This window comes from Tamandua tetradactyla, chromosome 7 (genome assembly GCF_023851605.1).
Source record: "Tamandua tetradactyla isolate mTamTet1 chromosome 7, mTamTet1.pri, whole genome shotgun sequence".
NCBI lineage: Eukaryota > Metazoa > Chordata > Mammalia > Pilosa > Myrmecophagidae > Tamandua > Tamandua tetradactyla.
In genome coordinates this window covers 102,421,203-102,434,193 of record NC_135333.1, presented here as the reverse complement: position 1 = coordinate 102,434,193, position 12,991 = coordinate 102,421,203, and the positions used below count along the sequence as shown (strand labels likewise).

General features: G+C 38.4%; 2 long non-coding RNA genes across 4 annotated transcripts in view; one reads left to right on the top strand and one right to left on the bottom strand.

Annotated features, from left to right (window-relative positions):
- LOC143689906 (uncharacterized) overlaps positions 1 to 6,595 on the bottom strand; it is a 305,999-nt gene extending 299,404 nt beyond the window's left edge. For both annotated transcript variants that reach the window (XR_013178966.1, XR_013178964.1), the window contains exon 1: positions 6,383 to 6,595. This is a non-coding gene — a long non-coding RNA (uncharacterized LOC143689906). The remainder of the gene's footprint in view (positions 1 to 6,382) is intronic.
- Positions 6,512 to 12,991, top strand: part of LOC143689905 (uncharacterized) — a 31,279-nt gene continuing 24,799 nt past the window's right edge. Inside the window, exons 1-3 of one of the 2 annotated variants that reach the window (XR_013178962.1) lie at positions 6,512 to 6,643; positions 7,362 to 7,399; positions 8,079 to 8,229. This is a non-coding gene — a long non-coding RNA (uncharacterized LOC143689905). The remainder of the gene's footprint in view (positions 6,644 to 7,361; positions 7,400 to 8,078; positions 8,230 to 12,991) is intronic. The other variant, XR_013178963.1, reaches the window with a different exon arrangement.

The window sequence follows — 12,991 nt, the reverse complement described above, 5'->3', positions numbered from 1 at the left end:
CCACAAGGAGGGTGAGCCCAGATTACGTGGCTCACTTCGGGGTTTTATAGAAGATTCATCTGAGGTCTATAAAATCTCCAAAACAAATATATGATGGTGGACTTTATCATAAAATTCCTTTTTCAAAAATGGCATTAGGATTGGGCATGGCCAAGCCTAAGTTTTATGCCATTTTGTCATATATTATTTTACTTATATAAATATTTTTGTATAAATGTGTGTATTAGAGCTCTCTAGAGAAACATAACCAACAGGAGACATATGAAAATAGGGAATTTATAAAAGTGTCTCCTGCAACCGTGGAATGTAAGAGTCTAAAATCCATAGGGCAGACTGTAAGACTGGCCACTCCAATGAAGGGTCTCAACAAACTCCACAGGAGAGGCTGCTGGCTGAAGAAGCAATGAAAATTCACCCTTCTCCCTTAAAAGTCTTCAACTGCTTGGATCAAATCTAACTGATGGGATTATATCCTTGAGGAAGACATGCCCTTATTGGCTGTAGATGTAATCAGTCACAGATGCAATCAACTGACTGATGATTTAATAACCAGCCTTCTTTTCTGGTTTATTAACCAGCCATGAAATATCCTTGCAACAATAGTTAGGCCAGTGCTTTCCTGACCAGATGACTGGGTATGATCACCTGGCCAAGTTGACACCTGAACCCAACCATCATAGTCTACCCCTTGTCAACTTGGCAGCTATACACATCATTTAAACCATACTTAATCTCTAAACAGAACACAATAACAGACATATGTTGTGACTAAGGATACTCAACTGTTCTGCATGCAACCAGAAATGCACTAAATCTCTCCAGAATAGGGAGCAAGTCCTTAGGTTACTTTCACTCTTAACCTTGATATCCTATAACTTAAATACTATAATATGAACAATACAATTTATGTCATACGATAACCCTATTGCTCAGTATACACCTAGAGAAAATGAATGTGGGGATACAAATGGACAGTCGCATACTGGTGTTTATGGTGGCAGTGTTCAAGATTCACAACCACAAAGGATGGAGGTGGCCTAAGAGTACAACTACTGAGGGAAGGAAGGAAGAACTATGGTGTATACATACGATGGACTACTGAGCTGCCGCAAGAAGGAATGAAGTTGTGAAGCATGCAACTAGGTAAATGTTGAATGAAATATCAGGAACAAAAAGACAAATATTATTGTGCTTCACTCATATGGACTAACTATAATATAAAAACTCAGTGAATTGAAGTCAAGAGCTTGGGTTATCGGATTGGGGCCTATTGTAAAGGGTCCTAGATTGTAAACTCTTATAGCAGTCACATATATTCAGGAGCTGTAACTGTTATCTCTAAAATCTGAGTTACTGATCTGTTTTTATATAACATGGTCATTCCCAGAAACTTCATGTATCTATGCGACACGTGAGATTCAGAGTTAGAGCTCTGAAGCTATGAAAGTCAGCAGTATTCCATACAGGGACTGTTTAAAAAGTTGAAAAAGTGATCAGATTTCAAGTAGAGATATAAATGAACTTGATCTGGAAAGGACTAAGGTATATCAGAATACCGGGTAAAGAATGACATCATCCATATTTTAAAACTTCAACTTCTGTGTGAGACTAAAGGGAGAGATGTTTATTTGGTGCAAAATTTATATTTTGGGTAGTGTATTTCCTAATTTAATTTGTATGGTCAGTTTAGTTGAACACCACAAGTACATGGGATCTTGAATAGGGTGTGAGATCTTGTCCGTTTGTCTGAGTTGTTGTGGGCCCTAATATATCCCAGAGTAATTTGGGCAGTGAATTAAAAAATATTTGCAAAATCCCCTTGGGGGACTTGGGAGAAAGGGAGAAATATTCAAGTTCCCCATTTGGAGAGTTCCTGATGTTCTAGTAGACAGTGGGGACAACCAAATCAATAGGCTGAGCCCTCAAACTTGGGGTTCGCTCCTATGAAACTTACTCCTGCAAAGGATAGGCTAAGCCTACTTATAATAATACATGAGTCACCCCCAGAGAACCTCTTCTGTTACTCAGATGTGGCCTCTCTCTCTAAGCCAACTCATCAGATGAACTCACTGCCCTCCCCCCTACGTGGGACATGACTCCCAGGGGTATAAATCTTCCAGGCAACATGTGACATAAATCCCGGGATGAGCCAGGACCCAGCGTCATGGGATTGTGAAGGTCTTCTTGACCAAAAGGGAAAGAGGAAGGAGACAAAATAAAGTTTCGGTGGCTGAGAGATTTCAAACAGAATTGAGCAGTTTTCCTCAAGGTTATTCTTCTGCATTATATAAATATTCCTTTTTAGTTTATGGTACATTAGAGTGATTAGAGGGAAGTACCTGAGACTGTTGAGCTGTGTTCCATTAGCCTTGACTCTTGAAGACAATTGCATAATGATATAGCTTTTACAATGTGACTGCGTGATTGTGAAAACCTCATGTCTGATGATCTTTTTATCCAGGGTATGGACAAATGAGAAAAAAATATGTATAAAAAAATAAAGAAAGACTAGGGGGAGAGTGGGCCACAGTGGCTCATCAGGCAGAGTTCTCGCCTGCTATGTTGGAGACCCAAGTTCAATTCCCAGTGCCTGCCCATGCACAAAAAAATAAAAAATAAAGAAAGTAAGTAAGTAAAAAAAAACAATAGAGGGAATAAGAGGTAAAATAAATTGAGTAGATTGAAGTACTAGTGGTCAATGAGAGGGAAGTGTAAGGGGTATGGTATACATGAGATTTTTCTTTTTTCTTTTTATTCCTTTTTCTGAAGTAATGCAAATGTTCTAAAAATGATCATGGTGGTGAATACACAATTATGCGATGATACTGTGAGCCAATGATTGTACACCATGTATGGACTGTATGTGTGGGAAGATTTTTTAATAAAAATATTTAAAAAAAAAAAAAAGATTCTGTTTCTCAAGAACCACTCCTGATACCAACCTGTATTAGTGAGGGTTCTCTAGAGAAACCAGCAGGAAGTATCTATAAATATGAGATTTATAAAAATGTCTCATGCAACCATGGGGCTGCAAGAATCCAAAATCCATAGGCTGGCTGGCTGAAGAAGTAGTGAAGATTTTCTCTTCTCCCTTAAAAGTCTTCAACTGATTGGATCAAATCCAACTGATTGGATTCTCTCATTGTAGAAGATACAACCTTAGTTGATGGTAGATGTAATCAGTCACAGATGCAATCAGCTGACTGATAAATTTAATAAGCCAGTCTTCTGATTATTAATCAGCCAGGAAATATCCTTGAAGTAACTGTTAGGCCAGTGCTTGCTTGACCAGACAACTGGGCATCATCACCTGGCCAAGTTGATACCTGAACCTAACCATCACAAAAAGATAAAAAGAATTTCAAATAGTCTAACTATTTGATAGAGTTGAAATCCTGCTAGTATGGACTGGAAATTTGGGGTTGGTGAATAGGGAATGAGCCATAGTTTGTCCCTCAAGCCCACTTAAATTCAACCCAAAATCAGAGGGAATAGAGCAATATCTCACTAATCTCAATGCAAATCAACCCAGAGGTTGAAGGGAATAAAGCCAGATCTTCCCCCAAACATAATATGGTTCAAACCCCAGATATTCCAAGCAGAAGGGTCAACAACTGTAAAAGTAGTAGATTTGCCAGAAAATGAGCAAGGCTCAGATTTGACCACAATGGAAAAGGAAATCTGCAACATGGCATTACAATCCTGGTAGTCACTGGCATCCGATGTCTTGTCTCAGTGATGCAGAGACATACAATAAAGATGGGTGCTATTGTTGTGGTGCCACAGTTTAATCGACATGAATAGTAGAAAGGATTGCACTAGGCAAAACTGTGAAGTTTTCTTTGGTTCCCCACCCATCTTCCATTTCAAGGAGGCTCTTTTCTCTCCAGTGGAACCACGATCTCTAAGAGACTCCACCTTCATCTCTACCCTGGTTTTTCAGAGTCCTTGCTACGGCTTCACTTTCTGAGCATGTTCCACTCTCTGAAGCAGGCATGACATCTCCTCACCATCTCAACTTAGCTTCTCTGTGTCCTACTTGAATCAATCCTCCCTGTCTATGGAAAGATGATGACAGACAAACCCATGCTGGATTGTTAATGATTGAAGGTGATTTAATGTTGGGTTTGATAACATTCTAAAGATAGAAAAGAGTGGCAAATTCTCTTGTGACATGCCCAGGGACTTGCCAATAACTGTCAACTCTCATAAATCACAATAGGGGAGGGAAAGCACAGCAATTACGTAGCAGTTGTCCAAAACATCAAGGAGAGAGGCTCACGGGCATCAGGAGCCAGGTCAGAAGAGAAAGTGCTATGGCTGTCAGGGGAGGGGAGGATGGCTGCGTGTGTACCTAAGGCCCTTGCACAGACATTAGCTCCTTTCATCAAGGAAGCAGAAGGGTAGAGTCCAGATTCAGAATCAGACTACATGAATTCGTGAATCTGGTTCTATGACTTATCATTTAAGTGACCTTAGCCAAATTGCCTAACTTCTCTAAATTCCAATTTTCTCATCTTCATCTCCTAACATTATTTTTGATGATCACATGAGTTAATGAATATAAAGTGCTTTGCAGAGTGCCTTGCATAGAGTAGATCCACAACATTAGATCATTACTATTACTCTTTTTAACATTAACCATCCTCATCACTTTAACAAGCCTGTGTACTCTCTATTTCATCATGCTTCCTCTACAGTCAGGGGCTATACCCTCATGCCATAAAAGAGGGAAATTATTTATATATAATACCAAATAGCACATGCAGAGCTAAGTTCAATTGCCTGCTCTACCTTTTACTGAACAAGTCACTTAAGCTTCCTCAGATTCTTCATCTGAAAGTGAGAGTAACAACATCTATCTCCTAGGTTTCCTGCAAAGATTGAATACAAATAGAGCATGTAAAATGCTTAACACAATAGCACAAAGGACATTTTCAATAAATAATAGCTATCATTATTATTATTATTACTCCATCATAGGTATGTGTACCTCAAATGACCCATCAGTCTACACCAGTTCTATTCATGACCCAAAGCTCTCATACATTAGTTCTCAGCTTCAATATCACCTCATCCTGAAGCTTTGCCTAGCCTTCACCCTTTAAAGTCAGTCCCTCCATGCTTTCATTTGTTTATTTACCTCGTAGCCAATCTGTAATTAACTTGGGGGTTTGGTTTTGCTTGTTTATTGTCTTTTTCTCCTTATTGAAATGTTAAGTCTGGGGGGGGGCAGTGCTTATCTATCTTACTCATCAAAGACCAGTCTGGCTAATAGAATGTAGTTATAAAATATATGAGGACCCATTCTGAGGGGAGGGTGTTGGGGGTATTAGTGGGAGGTCATTCTGAAGGTTTCCAGGGAGAATCAGTGGGCAGTTGTCCAAGACAGTCAGTCATCAAGCATCAAGTATCTGCCAAGGGCGTATGAGGTTATAATTCTCATAGTGTGATGTGCATAGCACCAGAATCCACATGGACCTACGTTCTATGAATTTCCAAAGTTCTTAAGTGTCCCTCACATTTAAGTGTTAAAATAAGTTGGGAGGAACACTTAAGTGCTTTGACTATAGTTTACCCTCGATCTTAAAGGAAAGAGAGGAAAAAGACTGTTCTACTATTTGGGCCAAGAAACTAGAACCAAGGAGGCTTCCCCCAAAGGTTAGTCCATTTTGACTAGGCAGCAAACTTCTAATATTGATAACCTCATCATTCAATATGTATCATTTCAGGGAAAAATGTATTTTGATTTCAGAGAACTGAACCCTTCCCATGACCCACCCAGCAGAGGCACTGCAGGAGAAATTTGTGGAGAAATGAGTTGGTGTAACATTCTTTAAAAGCATAAGTAATTGAGCAAAACAACTTTGAGAACCCTATTTCTGTTTTTTTAGATTGTTTTTAAAAGCTGATGACTGTGGGAGAAATACAGTCAGGCTGAATCATTAAGAATTACACAAAGAGAAGTTGACAGATTTGAGGGGGAGAAGTTAACAAGTTCTTGTTTCATTAGAAAAAAAATCTGTCAATTCAATTAGTATTTATTTCATTTCTGTGGGAGGTAGGGCACTGTTCTATATAATCAAAATACTGAAGAAGAGGTTCTTATTTGATAAATTACATAAATTCAAGCTAATTAGCAATCATGTTCACTTCCATTCAAAATTATCATACTAAGACATATAATATATAACAAAGTATGTTATATTCCACAATTGTTAAGTCCCATATTAGCTCCAAAAATCATGTTGCCACCCAACTTCAACACAATGACCTAGAGGAAAAAATCATTTTAAAAATCATATTTGAAATTTCCTCTCTATATCCAATCATTTTTTTATCCCTAAAATCTGAGCCATGACTAGGATGAGGGTGGTCTTACTTCTCTGTGGTTTTCCAGTAGGTCATTCTAAAGATATTTAATCCATGTAAGAGAAAGGAAATAGACAATGTTGAAAGTTTGCCTGGTCAATGTGAGTGTTGGCAAAATTCCACTCTTTGTTCTGCAGGATTCTAAAAAGATGAGCTCATGTATTTAGTATAGGATTTAGCTCTCATTTCTGTCCCCTAAGGTATTCTTCATTCATGGAGTTCCTTCTGAAATCAGGACAGCAGATGAGTTTAGACAACAATACCTAAGAATGTATGAGGGTGAAAGTGGGTGGTATTGAATAATCAGCTTGTTGGGTGTTCTCAGAATTGTACTAAAGTTGGTTATATCTGACTTGAAGGAACATTAGGTTAAAACAGGTCAATTTACAGAACTTCATGTAGTTGCCCTGTAATGTAAAAATAATGCCAGTCTCATTTCTGGTTGCTTAAAAAGTAGACGGAAAACTTCTGTATGTGATCCCAATCAACGAGAAAGAACATGTTAGGGGGTATGGAAGTCACTGGAACCTTGTAAGACAATGAGTGTTATCTCAGATAAAAAAAAAAAAAAGAAAGAAAGAAAGGGAGATGATAGACAGATAGATAGATGGATAGATGATAGATAGATAGACAGATAGAAAGATAGACAGACAGATAGATACACAGATAGATTCTCCTAGACACTTGAAATCATGCTTAAAATCAGATAAAAGAGTCTATGGAGGACAGAGATTATAAAAAGAAACATAGCTCAAGAAACCCTAAATATTACCATCCTTGCTAAAATAAAAAAGACTATGAATGATCTTGGCAAGGAAAATAACATGAATATGAACAGTTTGGCTGTCTCCATAGTGGGGCATCTGCCAGAATGCTCCCTCCATAACCTTTATCCCCCAAACATATTTAAGAGGCATCATTTATTGAGTATTTACTATATGCCAAGCAATGTACTAAACACTTTTTACATATCATTTAATTTTCATCAGGACTCTACAAAGTAGATATTATTGTCTCTGGCCTAAAGGTAAGACAACTGAGCTTCAGAAAGATTGAGTAAATTGCTTTATATTATATAGCTAATGAGCAGCAGAGCTGGGATTCCTAGAAAAGTGTTTAAATTACGTTTCTCAACAAACTGTAAGGAAGATGTAAGGGGAAGATGGAAAGATGGCATAATGTTAGCAGAGGACAACAAAATGATGGTATTAAGACACTGTATATTTACATATTTGATCTCTACATATCTAATCTACATAGATTTCTCTATATACATTTATCTACATATTTTATCTCATTTAGTCCTCCCAACTACCCCATGCAGTAGGAATTAGTATCATCCCATTTGCTGAGGAAGAAACTGAAATTAAGTAACCAAGGAAAAACAGGCAGGATTTTGAGCCTATGCTCTTAAGCCAAAGGTAATGCTGCTTTGCAAAAGAGGCAGGACTGGCCAATTCCTCTTTCCTTCTATTATTCTTTTAACAATGATTTTTTACATATCTGCTGGGTGCCCAGCACTTTTCTAGGCTAGCAGTGAGCAAATCAAACAAAACAGAAAAGATAAAATCCCTGCTCTCATGAGAGAATCAGATTTAAAAAAAAAAAGATAAAAATGGTCTGTTAGTGGTAAATTGTGCTAAGGAGAAAAATAAAGCAAAGAAGGAGACAGAAAGCATGTATAAAGCCATAAAATTTTAAATTAGATGCCTACAGAAGGCTTCACCGAGATATGAGAATGAAAATCTGCAGGAGGTGAGGGCATGAGCCATGTGGATAATCGGAGGAAGAGAATTCTGGACATTGAGAACAGCAAGTGCAAAGTCTCTGAGGCTGCAGCCTATCTGGTTAATCAAGGTAGGAGTTGAGGCCAGAATAATCAAGTATAGAAATAACAGCACACAGATCATATAGGGTCTTGTAGATAATGGACAAAATTTTGGCTTTCATTCTGACTGAGATGGGAAACTATTGAAGGACTATGAGTAGGAGAATGACATGATATGCCTATGTCTTTAGAAGACTCCCTCTGTAACAGGGCAAGGGTTAAAAACAGGGAGAACAGTTAGGAGGCTGTTACAAAAATTTGATGAGAGATGATAGCTCTTCTAAGGTGATAGTAGTAGAGAGGTGAGAATTGATCAGATTCTGAATATATTTTAAAGGCAGTGTCAGTAGGATTTGTTAATAATGTGAAAAAAAAAAGATTTATCAATGACTCCAAGGTTTGGGTGCTGATCAATTAGAAGAATGGAATTGCCATTTATAGAAATAAAGATGACCATAGAGGTAGCAGATTATTTGGGGGGGAGCATATATATCAGGGACTTAGTTTTATCTTGTCAGTTTGTGATGCCTACTTGATATCCAAGTGGAGATGCTGAATAGGAAGTTGGAGTGTGGGATACATATCTGATATTCAGGGGAGGGTCTCAGCTGACAATATAAAGTTGGGAATCATCAACATGAAATGTTATCTAAAGCCATGAAACTGGATGAGATAATGTAGGAAAAGATAGAAAAGAGAAGAGGACCAAAGACTGATATTGTAGTAATCTAACATCAAGAAGTCAAAGATAAGGAAAAACCAGCAAAGGAAATTGTGAACTCACTATGCAGGAAGGTGAGGGAAAACCCAAAAAAGTGTGGTGCCCTAGAAACTAAGTGAAGAAAATCTTCCAAGAAGAGAACAACCTACTATGTCAGATGCCTCTAAGAGGCAAAGGAAAGGATTGATAATTTGATCACTGGATTTAGCAATGTGGGTGTCATTGGTGACCTTAACAAGAACAGAAATGGTGGAGTGGGGAGGGGAAAGTCTGACTGCATTCATGGAGACTTCAAGTACAGACAACACATTCAAGGATTTTTGTTAGGAAGGGAAATAGAAAAATGGAGTTGGAGCAGTAATGGAAGAAGAAAAGAGCTGTGTTTAAGATGACGGACATAATGATATGATTGTATTCTGATGGGAATGATCCAGTGGAAATGATCTATTTAATGATAAAGGAAAGACCAAGATGAGATGCCCAAGTGGAGGGAGCAGAATGCAAAGAGAAGCACAGCATATGGATCCACATGCAGGTGGGTGGGTAAATGGGCTAGGAAGGGCTTGTGGAAGCTCTCTTCCAATGGCTTCAATTTCCTTTGTGAAATAGAAGCAAATTCATCAGCTGAAATTGAGGGTAGGAGGAGGTGTTAAAAGTTTGAAGAGAAGGAAAAGGGAATTAAATAATTGTCTAGGAGGATAGGAAATTGTATGTAGTAGAAAAATATAGTACAGTTTGAAAGGCAGAATTTTGACCTATATGAGGTTACTGATAATTAATTTAAAGTGAGACCACATGTTCTAGTTTGCTAGCTGCCAGAATGCAATATACCAGAAGCAGAACAGCTTTTTAAGAGGGGAATTTATTAAGTTGTAAGTTAACAGTTCTAAAGCTGTAGAAAAATGTCCAAATTAAAGCAAGGCTATAGAAATATCCATCAACGAAAGATACCTTGGTTCAGGAAGACCAACGATGCTCATGGTTTATCTCTCAACTGGAAATGCATGTGGTGAACATGGTGACATCTGCTAGCTTTCTCTCCAGGCTTCCTGTTTCATGAAGCTTCCTGGAGGGCATATTCCTTCTTCATCTCCAAGGAATTTTGGCAGCATGGGCTCTTGTGGTTCTCGTGGCTCTGTAGCTTTTTACAGAATGCTTCCTCTTTTAAAGGATTCCAGTAAATTAATCAAGACCCAACTGGAGTGGGTGGAGTCACATCTTCTTCTAATCAAAGGTTAATACCCACAATTGGGTGCGTCACATCCCCATGGAGATAATCTAATCAAGTTTCCAATTTACGGTTCTGAATAGGGATTAAAAGAAATGGCTGTCTCCAGAAGATGGATCAGAATTAAAACATGGATTTTCTAGTGTGCATAATCCTTTCAAACCAGTACACCAGGTAAAATGGTTATGTTTTCCTTCCCTAGCAATTTTCAATATCAGGGCCATAGGCATGGGGAAGAAATTATTTGGATTTAACCAGACCTGGAATTTAACGAAGAAGCAAAGGACTTAAAGTTGTACACAAAGGGGTGATAATCATGATTGGTCAGGTAATTTAAGCTGGGTAAAGAAGAAAGGGATCATGGGGAGATTTGTGTGTTGAAAACAGTTAAAATATGATAGACTCAATGGATTGAAGCAAGGCTCTTAAGTACTTGTGAAGTTTGTGTATTGTACAAAATGCCCCAGTGGGTAGAAATCTACTTCATGCCCCAAACTGTGAGCCTTTGCATGGGATTGCATTACCTAACAAGGACACCTTTTTCTAATGCATCTATCCAGAAAGGTTGCCTTTGGTTTTTGACTAACAAAGCCACTAGATTGAAGATCTCTGTGAGGTTGAAGGACTGTTGGAGTCGGGGTACTATGAGCAATAAAAATTTAAAAAGCTGAAAATGGTGGTCAGAGAGTTGAATATTTGCAATTAAAATTATGGCAAGGCTCCAGTGAATGGTAAGAGCAAGGTGTAAGTGAAGGAGTGGCTGAGATAGGATGGAGACAGTATAATTGGAGGGAAGGGAGTCAAAATATTCTACAATTATATTTTATATGTCAAAATTAAGATACAAATAATGATGAGGGAATGCAAGCCAGTAAGCCAGAAGTCAATGTTTTAGAAAAAATCGAGTGAGCCAAGATGCGCTAGTTGACTGCAACAAGGGAGTGGGAACTACTGGGTGATTTAAGTTGATGATATAAGATTCAAAACTGAAGGAGTTTAGGGAAAAGCGAGAGAGGATGGTCTAGAAGTGGAAATGAGGACCCCAGTCATTAGACAAGGAAGGGAAAGAAACCAACAATCTCTTGAGAAGGCTGCAGAGGAGTGTCTCAGGGAAAGCAAGGTAAAGAGAACAAGGTAAAGGTGAAGAGTTGAAGATAAAATGGATTATGGTGAGGATTTGAGTTACAGGAAGTTTGTGGTGGTGGTTTAAATCTGTATGTACTTAATCTCATCCATTTCTCTGCGTGTGAACCCATTGTATGTAGGATCTTTTGATGAGGCTACTTCAGTTAAGGTGTGACCCACCTCAATCAGATTAGGTCTTAATCTTCCTACTGGAGTCCTATATAAGAAAATGAAATTCAAAGAGAGAGAAAGTGAGGTAAGCAAGAAGCTGAAAGCAATGAAACCCAGTATAGAAGGGAGAGAACAGCAGATGCTGCCACATGCCTTGCGACATGGCAGAGATGCTGAGGCTCACTGGTAGCCAGTCTTCGGGAAAAGAGCATTGCCTTGATAATGCCCTGATTTGGACATTTTCTTGGCCTCAACCTGTAAGCTAATAAATTACCATTACTTAAACCAACCCATTTCATGATATCTGCTTTAAGCAGCCTAGGAAACTAAAACACTGCTGAAATCCTTTAAGTTATAAAGAGCCATAGGGAAATTAGAGTCTGAGGACAAGGATGGCCAGGCAGTCCTGGGCTTCATGTGATGAGAGACATGATGAAAATAGTCCTGATTGTCTCACAGGCTATGATGTTGTTTGGGGAGAAATCTTTATAGGAGCCTAAGAATTCTATGGCACTCTCTCAATTTCTGCTGGTGGAGACCTCTAGCCAACAGAAGATGGTCTTGCTCTTTTAACCATCTAACCTAGTGCTGCCCATTAGGACTTTCTGTAATGATGTGGCTACCATATTGGACAGCACAGATCTGAACTCAGCCATACCCCTAATCTTTTGACTACCCTCTTCAGTATTTACAGAAGGCCTACCTCTCACTTGTCCACCAAAGAAAATGCTTTTCAAAGTAGGAAGCATAGAATGAACAACATAAAATAGACTAAAAGCACCTCTTTCCTTTGAATAAATTCAAGTTTAGAGTTCCAAAAAACTTACTAGAGGTGATGATTATAAATGGACATACATTATCATAAGGTTTGAGCTTAATGAAGTTGTAGAACAGATTATTACAGGGCTGATATCTGACACTTAAAAGGATCCTCACTAGAAGCCAGTATTGGCTCACTAAGAAAATGTTGTTGGACCTTCTCTAGGGACTGTTTTATAATCACTCAGAAATATTTGCTGTTGATGGTTAGAGTGCACTGTTTTCCCAACTGTGTACACCCATCCAAGAAACAATCTGGAGTCACAACAAAGGAAGGATGAACTTTACCTGGGAAACTACCAGGGGAGCAGCTTGTAAGTCAGGTCTCTCCTGATCCAATAAGCAAAGAACTTTAGCACATGAGAATGGATTAGGAGTAATTTAGTTATAAATACCAGATGGAATAATTTTCATTCCTGCTACTGCCTACTTGGGATACCAGAGAGAGAGAGAGAGAGGAGAAAATACAACCAATTATTTCAAATGTTTCAGTGAAAGAGATAAAAAAAAAAAAAAACCATCATTTCCTCCTTTTCTGTGAGTTTTATTACTGTCCCAGGAGTAGCTATTGCTGCACTGAATCTAGGTGAATGTTCACCATCCTAGATCTTAGAGCTAACATTTGCTATTCAGCAAGTAAAGAGGCAAAAGACAGAGAGAACAAGGGGTAGAATTATGAGGTCTCCTACCAATAAGATAAGTAGAATAAAAGCAAGGGGATTTCTTT